The sequence below is a fragment of the Schistocerca cancellata genome, chromosome 4, assembly GCF_023864275.1.
Source record: "Schistocerca cancellata isolate TAMUIC-IGC-003103 chromosome 4, iqSchCanc2.1, whole genome shotgun sequence".
Lineage (NCBI taxonomy): Eukaryota > Metazoa > Arthropoda > Insecta > Orthoptera > Acrididae > Schistocerca > Schistocerca cancellata.
In genome coordinates, this window is record NC_064629.1 from 783,713,840 (window position 1) to 783,727,005 (window position 13,166).

Here is a 13,166-nt window from a genome sequence, read left to right on the forward strand (position 1 = left end):
ATCCAACCCGATAATTACTTCCGTAGTTAAGTCTGGCACGACGACAAACTCTTGTTCAAATCGTGCCCCACATATCTCGAAGTGGACAAAAATCTGTTTTGTGACCGGTTTACTGGCCTTCCCAGTAGCACCGATAATTTTCACTCCTGTTACTGGCATAACTACGATGCCGGGTCTGTCTTTCAGTAACTCAAATATTTTCGGAGACACAGCACCCAATTCTGCACCGGTATCAATCAACACGTTTAGTTGTAGGCCGTGCATATTAAGACACCACTATCTGTCTACACTTGTCCTCGACTGTTTCTTTATTTTCCCACAGTAAATCCTCGTCTATATCCAGGTCATTCCAGAAAAAAACCATCCGGCTTTGATCCTAAATCCGGTTTATCTGGCGGCTTTTTCAGCCTCTGTTCACATACAGTTTTAATTTCAACACGTTTGTCCTGAGGCTTAGTCTGTAGCTTAGCCTCCAGTACCGAAACCTATTCCTGTAACTCGTCAACTAGTGAGTGTTGCTTTGCTATCAATTCACTAATTTTCACCTTTGTTGATTCCACTTTGGTCAGATTGATCTCATCTGCCAATCCACCTGGAGGAATGTGCCCAGTAGTATCTGCAATTACTTCCTCTGGATCTGCGCAACCCACACTGCTACCGTCTGACCGTATAACGTCAGCTCTAACCTCATACACGCTGTAATCTACGTGCTTTTCTACCAATCGTGTCGGGCTATCACTAAAATGTTCGTAATCTTTCTCCTTAATACTCTCGCAATGTTTAAACTGGAGGTTTGCGTCGGGTGGGTCGGCTACTTCTACCACTATAACTTTCGGTAAAGTCTGTCGGTTAGGGCCAGAACTTTCCGTTACTACTTCAACATCTAACTCCTGCGGGACGAAACACGACGAATCTTGCTCGTGCTCCCCATTAACATCAACTATTTCTAGTAAAGTCTGCCGGTTAGGGCCAGAACTTTCTATCACTTCACAAATACATCTTCCTGTGGGACGAGACGCGGCAAATCCTGCACGCGCTCCCCATAAACACTTCTCCCATACAGACCCCTATAATCTCTTAGTTCGTCGTATAAGCGACCGAACTGCCTTAACCAGACCTCATCGCTCTCTGCATCCCCTCGCTCGATTACGGACGTTTTATCCGACATCTGATCTTATCTCAACACTTGCGAATCATTCTTAAACTCAATCTCCAGTTCCGCTGTGGGTGCTACAGCTGCCACTTTATAATCGATTTCCGGAACACTACTTAAATTGTTCTCACCGACAGTGAATGTATTTTCTACTGCCGTGTCTACAGCTGATCTACGACTCGTGGGCGCACTCCTTTCTCCTAACACTGGCACACTCTCCCGCCGTTGATTATTCCACACGGAATTTTCATAACGGCGACACCTGGGTTTTCTCTTGTTATTGGGTCTCCAAAATTTCACCACGCCCGGTCGGCCCCTCACCGGCGCGGCTAATGGTTTCCCTGTCTCGTCCCAGCAGATACGCTCCCCGGATGCTGCTGAGGCGGCTGATCACACCCTCTGGCGTTATTACTATTCTGTGAAGCCCGTATCACGTTAGTATGATACTGATTTCCGTCATTCCTGTTATTATTTGCATTGTATCGATTGTTATTACGGTCCGAACCATTATTGTTATTGCTGCCAAGATTGCGGTATGCATTATTCCCATAGTTATTGTTGTGGTTGCTGTGGTACCAGTTGTTGTTACCACGGCCTCTACCACTGTCGCGATTATTGCGCCAATTGTCCTGGTCCCCAACTCTTTCCAGGAAATCATTGATTGTCCTGTGATTGCTTCCTACGTAGCGTTTTGTCATCTGGAAGCTTCCTGTAGAGTACCCAGACTATTTCGGATTCCGTGCGGCGATCACGCAAATATTCCAACTTGCGGATCCAGCCCTCACAAAACTCCTTCATCGAACCGCGCGTATTCGCATCGAAAGGCCTCGATACAAATTCGCTCCAGACACTTTGCTGTTTTTGCTCTGACCAGTATTCAGCCAGAAACAAATTTTTAAACTCGTCAAAAATCAGGTTCGTAATGTTGAGGTTTAAGCCCCAACGCTTGGCATCACCAGCCAGCACATCAATAATCGCATTAATTTTTCTCTCATTAGTCCATGATCTGGGTAAAACTCTTTCACAATTATTAATGAAATCCGTCGCGTGTATACCGCCTTTTTTTCAAGGGGTCGAACCGCTCCTCTTTCGTCAACAATTCCGAACTATGTGCATAGATTGGCACATAGCTCTGTTTTTCGTCAAGTTTCTTTTCTAATTCCGACACTCTCGTAATTAGTTGGCAAGTGGTTGTCGCAAGCGTTTCTACTTCCCATTTTTTCTCTTAGCAGGTATTAGCCTACTTCCTCACTTTGGTATCTACTTCGGATACTAAAGCCTTTAAAGTTTCCACCTTCTCTTGATCCTCTTTTTTCACTAATTGAATTTGTTCCGTCACCTTATTCTCGATGATCGGAGCAACTGATTCTCCTACACTTTTCTCGATTCTGCTAATTTCGGAATAAAAACGAGTATTTATGCTCGCAATTTCCGCCTGAACGCCTATCATTTCCTGTTTAAGATTACCGATTTCGGTATTAATTACAACAATATCTTCTTTGATTTTATCAACTTTTGTGTTAACAACTCCAACATTGTTGTTAACAACGTTAATAGCTTTGTTCTGATTGTCTAGCATCCGTTCAATTTTTTCAAACTGAGCTTCTTGCTTGGCAGCCTGAGCTTCTTGCTTGGCAGCCTGAGCTTCTTGCTTGGCAGCCTGAGCTCCTTGCTTGGCAGCCTGAGCTCCTTGCTTGGCAGCCTGAGCTCCTTGCTTGGCAGTCTGAGCTTCTTGCTTGGCAGCCTGAGCTTCTTGCTTGGCAGCCTGAGCTTCTTGCTTGGCAGCCTGAGCTTCTTGCTTGGCAGCCTGAGCTTCTTGCTTGGCAGCCTGAGCTTTTTGCTTGGCAGCCTGAGCTTCTTGCTTGGCAGCCTGAGCTTCTTGCTTGGCAGCCTGAGCTTCTTGCTTGGCAGCCTGAGCGTCTTGCTTGGCAGCCTGAGCGTCTTGCTTGGCAGCCTGAGCGTCTTGCTTGGCAGCCTGAGCGTCTTGCTTGGCAGCCTGAGCGTCTTGCTTGGCAGCCTGAGCGTCTTGCTTGGCAGCCTGAGCGTCTTGCTTGGCAGCCTGAGCGTCTTGCTTGGCGGCCTGAGCGTCTTGCTTGGCAGCCTGAGCGTCTTGCTTGGCAGCCTGAGCGTCTTGCTTGGCAGCCTGAGCGTCTTGCTTGGCAGCCTGAGCGTCTTGCTTGGCAGCCTGAGCGTCTTGCTTGGCAGCCTGAGCGTCTTGCTTGGCAGCCTGAGCGTCTTGCTTGGCAGCCTGAGCGTCTTGCTTGGCAGCCTGAGCGTCTTGCTTGGCAGCCTGAGCGTCTTGCTTGGCAGCCTGAGCGTCTTGCTTGGCAGCCTGAGCGTCTTGCTTGGCAGCCTGAGCGTCTTGCTTGGCAGCCTGAGCTTCTTGCTTGGCAGCCTGAGCTTCTTGCTTGGCAGTCTGAGCTTTTTGCTTGGCAGCCTGAGCTTCTTGCTTGGCAGCCTGAGCTTCTTGCTTGGCAGCAGCCTGAGCTTCTTGCTTGGCAGCCTGAGCTTCTTGCTTGGCAGCCTGAGCTCCTTGCTTGGCAGCCTGAGCTCCTTGCTTGGCAGCCAGGCTCCTTGCTTGGCAGCCTGAGCTCCTTGCTTGGCAGCCTGAGCTTCTTGCTTGGCAGCCTGAGCTTCTTGCTTGGCAGCCTGAGCTTCTTGCTTGGCAGCCTGAGCTTCTTGCTTGGCAGCCTGAGCTTCTTGCTTGGCAGCCTGAGCTTCTTGCTTGGCAGCCTGAGCGTCTTGCTTGGCAGCCTGAGCGTCTTGCTTGGCAGCCTGAGCGTCTTGCTTGGCAGCCTGAGCGTCTTGTTTGGCAGCCTGAGCGTCTTGTTTGGCAGCCTGAGCGTCTTGTTTGGCAGCCTGAGCGTCTTGTTTGGCAGCCTGAGCGTCTTGCTTGGCAGCCTGAGCGTCTTGCTTGGCAGCCTGAGCGTCTTGCTTGGCAGCCTGAGCGTCTTGCTTGGCAGCCTGAGCGTCTTGCTTGGCAGCCTGAGCGTCTTGCTTGGCAGCCTGAGCGTCTTGCTTGGCAGCCTGAGCGTCTTGCTTGGCAGCCTGAGCGTCTTGCTTGGCAGCCTGAGCGTCTTGCTTGGCAGCCTGAGCGTCTTGCTTGGCAGCCTGAGCGTCTTGCTTGGCAGCCTGAGCGTCTTGCTTGGCAGCCTGAGCGTCTTGCTTGGCAGCCTGAGCGTCTTGCTTGGCAGCCTGAGCGTCTTGCTTGGCAGCCTGAGCGTCTTGCTTGGCAGCCTGAGCGTCTTGCTTGGCAGCCTGAGCGTCTTGCTTGGCAGCCTGAGCGTCTTGCTTGGCAGCCTGAGCGTCTTGCTTGGCAGCCTGAGCGTCTTGCTTGGCAGCCTGAGCGTCTTGCTTGGCAGCCTGAGCGTCTTGCTTGGCAGCCTGAGCGTCTTGCTTGGCAGCCTGAGCGTCTTGCTTGGCAGCCTGAGCGTCTTGCTTGGCAGCCTGAGCGTCTTGCTTGGCAGCCTGAGCGTCTTGCTTGGCAGCCTGAGCTCCTTGCTTGGCAGCCTGAGCTCCTTGCTTGGCAGCCTGAGCTCCTTGCTTGGCAGCCTGAGCTCCTTGCTTGGCAGCCTGAGCTCCTTGCTTGGCAGCCTGAGCTCCTTGCTTGGCAGCCTGAGCTCCTTGCTTGGCAGCCTGAGCTTCTTGCTTGGCAGCCTGAGCTTCTTGCTTGGCAGCCTGAGCGTCTTGCTTGGCAGCCTGAGCGTCTTGCTTGGCAGCCTGAGCGTCTTGCTTGGCAGCCTGAGCGTCTTGCTTGGCAGCCTGAGCGTCTTGCTTGGCAGCCTGAGCGTCTTGCTTGGCAGCCTGAGCGTCTTGCTTGGCAGCCTGAGCGTCTTGCTTGGCAGCCTGAGCGTCTTGCTTGGCAGCCTGAGCGTCTTGCTTGGCAGCCTGAGCGTCTTGCTTGGCAGCCTGAGCGTCTTGCTTGGCAGCCTGAGCGTCTTGCTTGGCAGCCTGAGCGTCTTGCTTGGCAGCCTGAGCGTCTTGCTTGGCAGCCTGAGCGTCTTGCTTGGCAGCCTGAGCGTCTTGCTTGGCAGCCTGAGCGTCTTGCTTGGCAGCCTGAGCGTCTTGCTTGGCAGCCTGAGCGTCTTGCTTGGCAGCCTGAGCGTCTTGCTTGGCAGCCTGAGCGTCTTGCTTGGCAGCCTGAGCGTCTTGCTTGGCAGCCTGAGCGTCTTGCTTGGCAGCCTGAGCGTCTTGCTTGGCAGCCTGAGCGTCTTGCTTGGCAGCCTGAGCGTCTTGCTTGGCAGCCTGAGCGTCTTGCTTGGCAGCCTGAGCGTCTTGCTTGGCAGCCTGAGCGTCTTGCTTGGCAGCCTGAGCGTCTTGCTTGGCAGCCTGAGCGTCTTGCTTGGCAGCCTGAGCGTCTTGCTTGGCAGCCTGAGCGTCTTGCTTGGCAGCCTGAGCGTCTTGCTTGGCAGCCTGAGCGTCTTGCTTGGCAGCCTGAGCGTCTTGCTTGGCAGCCTGAGCGTCTTGCTTGGCAGCCTGAGCGTCTTGCTTGGCAGCCTGAGCGTCTTGCTTGGCAGCCTGAGCGTCTTGCTTGGCAGCCTGAGCGTCTTGCTTGGCAGCCTGAGCGTCTTGCTTGGCAGCCTGAGCGTCTTGCTTGGCAGCCTGAGCGTCTTGCTTGGCAGCCTGAGCGTCTTGCTTGGCAGCCTGAGCGTCTTGCTTGGCAGCCTGAGCGTCTTGCTTGGCAGCCTGAGCTCCTTGCTTGGCAGCCTGAGCTCCTTGCTTGGCAGCCTGAGCTCCTTGCTTGGCAGCCTGAGCTCCTTGCTTGGCAGCCTGAGCTCCTTGCTTGGCAGCCTGAGCTCCTTGCTTGGCAGCCTGAGCTCCTTGCTTGGCAGCCTGAGCTTCTTGCTTGGCAGCCTGAGCTTCTTGCTTGGCAGCCTGAGCGTCTTGCTTGGCAGCCTGAGCGTCTTGCTTGGCAGCCTGAGCGTCTTGCTTGGCAGCCTGAGCGTCTTGCTTGGCAGCCTGAGCGTCTTGCTTGGCAGCCTGAGCGTCTTGCTTGGCAGCCTGAGCGTCTTGCTTGGCAGCCTGAGCGTCTTGCTTGGCAGCCTGAGCGTCTTGCTTGGCAGCCTGAGCGTCTTGCTTGGCAGCCTGAGCGTCTTGCTTGGCAGCCTGAGCGTCTTGCTTGGCAGCCTGAGCGTCTTGCTTGGCAGCCTGAGCGTCTTGCTTGGCAGCCTGAGCGTCTTGCTTGGCAGCCTGAGCGTCTTGCTTGGCAGCCTGAGCGTCTTGCTTGGCAGCCTGAGCGTCTTGCTTGGCAGCCTGAGCGTCTTGCTTGGCAGCCTGAGCGTCTTGCTTGGCAGCCTGAGCGTCTTGCTTGGCAGCCTGAGCGTCTTGCTTGGCAGCCTGAGCGTCTTGCTTGGCAGCCTGAGCGTCTTGCTTGGCAGCCTGAGCGTCTTGCTTGGCAGCCTGAGCGTCTTGCTTGGCAGCCTGAGCGTCTTGCTTGGCAGCCTGAGCGTCTTGCTTGGCAGCCTGAGCGTCTTGCTTGGCAGCCTGAGCGTCTTGCTTGGCAGCCTGAGCGTCTTGCTTGGCAGCCTGAGCGTCTTGCTTGGCAGCCTGAGCGTCTTGCTTGGCAGCCTGAGCGTCTTGCTTGGCAGCCTGAGCGTCTTGCTTGGCAGCCTGAGCGTCTTGCTTGGCAGCCTGAGCGTCTTGCTTGGCAGCCTGAGCGTCTTGCTTGGCAGCCTGAGCGTCTTGCTTGGCAGCCTGAGCGTCTTGCTTGGCAGCCTGAGCGTCTTGCTTGGCAGCCTGAGCGTCTTGCTTGGCAGCCTGAGCGTCTTGCTTGGCAGCCTGAGCGTCTTGCTTGGCAGCCTGAGCGTCTTGCTTGGCAGCCTGAGCGTCTTGCTTGGCAGCCTGAGCGTCTTGCTTGGCAGCCTGAGCGTCTTGCTTGGCAGCCTGAGCGTCTTGCTTGGCAGCCTGAGCGTCTTGCTTGGCAGCCTGAGCGTCTTGCTTGGCAGCCTGAGCGTCTTGCTTGGCAGCCTGAGCTTCTTGCTTGGCAGCCTGAGCTTTTTGCTTGGCAGCCTGAGCTTTTTGCTTGGCAGCCTGAGCTTTTTGCTTGGCAGCCTGAGCTTTTTGCTTGGCAGCCTGAGCTTTTTGCTTGGCAGCCTGAGCTTTTTGCTTGGCAGCAGCCTGAGCTTCTTGCCTGGCAGCAGCCTGAGCTTCTTGCCTGGCAGCAGCCTGAGCTTCTTGCTTGGCAGCCTGAGCTTCTTGCTTGGCAGCCTGAGCTTCTTGCTTGGCAGCCTGAGCGTCTTGCTTGGCAGCCTGAGCGTCTTGCTTGGCAGCCTGAGCGTCTTGCTTGGCAGCCTGAGCGTCTTGCTTGGCAGCCTGAGCGTCTTGCTTGGCAGCCTGAGCGTCTTGCTTGGCAGCCTGAGCGTCTTGCTTGGCAGCCTGAGCGTCTTGCTTGGCAGCCTGAGCGTCTTGCTTGGCAGCCTGAGCGTCTTGCTTGGCAGCCTGAGCGTCTTGCTTGGCAGCCTGAGCGTCTTGCTTGGCAGCCTGAGCGTCTTGCTTGGCAGCCTGAGCTTCTTGCCTGGCAGCAGCCTGAGCTTCTTGCTTGGCAGCAGCCTGAGCTTCTTGCTTGGCAGCAGCCTGAGCTTCTTGCTTGGCAGCCTGAGCTTCTTGCTTGACCGATTGACTCTTGATTTCGTTAATCAAAACATTCAATAAATCAGTTAAATTCCCAGTAACTACCGGTTTTACTTCCGTAGCGGCTTCCTCTTTAATTGTCCCTCCGTATTCGTCATCAAGAGATTAAGATTTGATTTTCACTTCCGATTCCGAAACATTTTCTAAAGTTTGGAATTCCATTTCTGCTCTTAGTTGCGTTTCGGCGGTCGCGTCTTTCATGCTAGCCGCCTGCCCCTGAACAATGGGTACCACGGTACGCGTTTGCCACTGTTCGACCGATTGTTCCGTATCCAAGTCTACCAAATTTTGGCAATTGTTGCCTTCACTCATTTTAATAATTTTCAATATAAATGCCAAATCTCAAATCTAATTAGGATTCCTCACACTAATATTCTCGCTGACGTATCAACCATTTGGTAACCAGTACTTTGTTACGAGATTTGCACAATGCAAAATTCGTGTCCAGAACAACGTCAAATCCGAAGATCGTCATGTCACCAGGTCGCCACGTGTAACCTCCCCCTCACTTATCGACTTTAATGACAGTGAAAAATGAAACCGCGTGTACCTAATGGAAATTTGGGAAAAGCAATCGTCACCGAGTTTAATTTGTCGGTAAAGAGGGAGGAAAGGGTTACATCTAAATGAAAGGAAAAATGCTAATGAAATTGGTGGAAATTAATTTTGAAATAGGGGAAATGTTAATAAAGAAAGTAAATGTGCGGATGTTACGTTAACAACCAACTAGCGGTAATTAGATATTTGAGATTTGGGGGAAATTACGGTCGCCAGTCCTAAGGACAATTACTATAGTAACTGAAAAAGAAAGGTTATTACACATATAATTAGCACTAGAAGCGTGGAAACTGAAGGTTACCATGTGTAGTGTGAAAACTGAAAGTTTGTCAGAAGTAATAAATTTCGCTACACTCTGACTTAATTTAGCAAAAGAATTAATAAAACCGGAAAATCGAAAGTTAATTTAGTGACTGAAGTTAATAGTGAGCTTTCTTTCTGAAGCACATCGAAATTCAGTAAAATACAGTTAGTCTTGGACTACCTCAACAATCATTTCAAAAGCTACTTGAATCTACGCAATTTAGAAAATAGAGATTTAACTTTAAACTTGAATTAAATGATTCTGAACAATTAACAATAGTAAAATTTAGTACATACCAAGCTGAGCTGCAGTCACAGGTAAGCTAAAATATAGTAACAAAACTAGCACTCTTAATTTGTGCTTGTGTAATCTAAGTATTGTAGCCAGCTATGAATACTTTAACTGAACTTTGAAATTAAAGTAGTGAAATGGAATAATTGTATTTTAATGCTGGCGTCTGAATTTGAACGACACTCGGGTTGATTCCGGAAAAGGGAAGGACCCTGCTTGGTAATGCAATTGGGACAATGGGCAACAAAGGTTCATGCTAAGTAGCTGTAATTTTGTGATGCAACAATTTTAAAAGTTTGAAAAGCTGAGATCTGCCATACAGTTCTAAAACTTTACATACTTCCAGTCTTCCTTGTTGGTTGATTGAAGGTTTGAAGCCGTCGATTGAGGAGGTGGCGACAGTCACTCATTGTGGCCGTCGCTGTTGCAGAAGCTGGATGCTGGCGCGCCTTCTTCTCGACACGGTCACCAGACGAAACGGGCTCTTGATGTGCGCCAGCTAATGCTTCCCGTCCGCGACACCATGTCAGAAACTATCATCGCAAGTCGAGCGCAATTACATGCTGCCAAACCCCGAAAGCGCGGCAACTCGCGGGAGCTTCACACAACACATCTGCTCCACTCGCTACTCCAGTCAGACTCCCCCTCTGCCCGCGCTCCACGCGACAGAGTTAACACTACCAAAGATCCTCAACACTTTGGTTCTCCACACGACCTATCGATGTATCCGTTCGATAGCATAGTTTTCCCTAGGCCAGACTCAGCGTATAAATACAAATAATATTCACAAAACAAACCAATTATACATAGACATAAATGCATAAATATACACTCCTGGAAATTGAAATAAGAACACCGTGAATTCATTGTCCCAGGAAGGGGAAACTTTATTGACACATTCCTGGGGTCAGATACATCACATGATCACACTGACAGAACCACAGGCACATAGACACAGGCAACAGAGCATGCACAATGTCGACACTAGTACAGTGTATATCCACCTTTCGCAGCAATGCAGGCTGCTATTCTCCCATGGAGACGATCGTAGAGATGCTGGATGTAGTCCTGTGGAACGGCTTGCCATGCCATTTCCACCTGGCGCCTCAGTTGGACCAGCGTTCGTGCTGGACGTGCAGACCGCGTGAGACGACGCTTCATCCAGTCCCAAACGTGCTCAATGGGGGACGGATCCGGAGATCTTGCTGGCCAGGGTAGTTGACTTACACCTTCTAGAGCACGTTGGGTGGCACGGGATACATGCGGACGTGCATTGTCCTGTTGGAACAGCAAGTTCCCTTGCCGGTCTAGGAATGGTAGAACGATGGGTTCGATGACGGTTTGGATGTACCGTGCACTATTCAGTGTCCCCTCGACGATCACCAGTGGTGTACGGCCAGTGTAGGAGATCGCTCCCCACACCATGATGCCGGGTGTTGGCCCTGTGTGCCTCGGTCGTATGCAGTCCTGATTGTGGCGCTCACCTGCACGGCGCCAAACACGCATACGACCATCATTGGCACCAAGGCAGAAGCGACTCTCATCGCTGAAGACGACACGTCTCCATTCGTCCCTCCATTCACGCCTGTCGCGACTCCACTGGAGGCGGGCTGCACGATGTTGGGGCGTGAGCGGAAGACGGCCTAACGGTGTGCGGGACCGTAGCCCAGCTTCATGGAGACGGTTGCGAATGGTCCTCGCCGATACCCCAGGAGCAAGAGTGTCCCTAATTTGCTGGGAAGTGGCGGTGCGGTCCCCTACGGCACTGCGTAGGATCCTACGGTCTTGGCGTGCATCCGTGCGTCGCTGCGGTCTGGTCCCAGGTCGACGGGCACGTGCACCTTCCGCCGACCACTGGCGACAACATCGATGTACTGTGGAGACCTCACGCCCCACGTGTTGAGCAATTCGGCGGTACGTCCACCCGGCCTCCCGCATGCCCACTATACGCCCTCGCTCAAAGTCCGTCAACTGCACATACGGTTCACGTCCACGCTGTCGCGGCATGCTACCAGTGTTAAAGACTGCGATGGAGCTCCGTATGCCACGGCAAACTGGCTGACACTGACGGCGGCGGTGCACAAATGCTGCGCAGCTAGCGCCATTCGACGGCCAACACCGTGGTTCCTGGTGTGTCCGCTGTGCCGTGCGTGTGATCATTGCTTGTACAGTCCTCTCGCAGTGTCCGGAGCAAGTATGGTGGGTCTGACACACCGGTGTCAATGTGTTCTTTTTTTCATTTCCAGGAGTGTAGTTATCACAAGTCTTACTTTTTAGGTTGGTTAATACCACGAAGTACATGTAGCAAGAGCAAGCCATTAATGCTTATTTTCCCCTGCGCAGAGGTAAGGTGTTAAATTGTGGACGCATGGGCGAAGAACTGTTTGTCTACACTGACAAGATAGTCCACTTACTGGTGCGATTTCGACCATGCAGAAGAAAGCATCAGTTATTAAATTGTGTGATACACACTGGTGCCCAAAAATAAAGCAACAAACGGAAATTTTGCTATGTTGCGCTTATTTGGAACAAAACGATATAAACAGGTGATAGCAAAGTAGAAACGATGTAAAGAATACGTAACTTAAACAGCAACTTACATAACAGTAGACGAAAACATTCTTCGTTTTTTCCAACTTAACAGATATGCACAGGCATTCCAGCAACTGGTTAATGGCTAACTATGCGGTGTGACCACCTCTGGCAGCAATACATGCCTGACAACGACTGAGCATGTTGTGAATAACGTAATCAGTGTCATGTTGAGGCTATAACGCCTATTCTTCCTGCGGAATTGCTCACTAGTTTGGGAGGGTAGTTGGCGGATGATGTGACGCAAGCGGCCTCTCTAGTGCATCCCAGACATTCTCTATGCGATTCAAGAGCGAACAGGTCACGCTACGAGTGCAGTATCTTCCGTTTCCAATAAAAAAACATCAGCCACAAGTGCTCTGAGGTCGAGCATTATCCTCCATCAGTACGAAGTCTGGCGGCACAACACCCAACAACAACCCTACATCAGGTCCAAGACCTCGTCAAGATATCTGACAGCAGTTAAACCTCTCCAATTCACCCGTATAATTTCATGAAAAAGTGTTGGAGTGGTCAACATAATCCCTGCCCACACCGTTAGCGATCCTGCTCGATATCGGTCTCTTTCCACAATGTTCGGGTTTCGAAATCATGTTTCACATTCCATTCAGTTGCGAATCCATCGAGAATCAGTCTCTAGACCAAATCTGGACTCATCTGCAAAAAGAACATTGAGCCACTCTTAGACTGTCTAGGTAGCACGTTGACGACTCCACTCTAGACGTTCCCTTCAGTGAAGATGGGTCAGAGGCACACACACGGCAGGTCTCCGACAATAAAGGTGACTCTGTCGAAGCCTTCTCTACGCCGTTCGCCGCGATGCAACACGTCCAGTGGATGCTGCGACGTCCGGTGCCAGTTGCTAGGCAGTACTAAGGCGGTACTGTCGTGCCCTTACAACCAAATAACGATCCACTCTTTCTAATGTCACACGTGGTCGACCCTGGACTTATCCTTGGGATACAGTTTCGGTCTGTATAACCCGTCGGCACATCCGAGAAACAACAGAACGATTCACCGTAAGCCATTGGGCCACATGAGTTTGCGACTGTCTTGCTTCCATTCTGCCTATGGACCTCCACCGCAGAGAGTCTGGTAGGCGTCTTCTCTGTGCGATACTGCATCGTCTGAGTCTGTGTACACAGGGATTGTGGATGTGGGACTACTCGAGAAACACTACTCCGTTTGATAGGTATCCTGGTGTCATTGTTGGCGTGGTAGACCGAAATGCCACATTACGTGCAGAACACGATCGTACGGACATCTGTTGACATATTCTATGATTCTATCGTGAATTAAACACAGGACGGGGAAACAGCCGTTTGTTGCTTTAAAATTCGACACCAGTGTATTTGTGTAAAGACTGTTCGACACAGAGCGAAAGCAACCGACACACTTATGTGTGTACATATCAGTGTGCCACATGTGATGGGCTTGGCAGTAAAAAATGTTAAGGGACAAATCAGTAGTTCTGAGAAAACGCACCACAAATATTTTAATAAAATCCCATAGATCATATATCTGAAATACATACAAAAATATTTTTTTCGGGTACAGCATTGCTTTATTACACAACGTCAGCAGTTACATATTTTTAGTATGTAATATCAACTCGAAAAAATTTTTCGAAATTTCAGA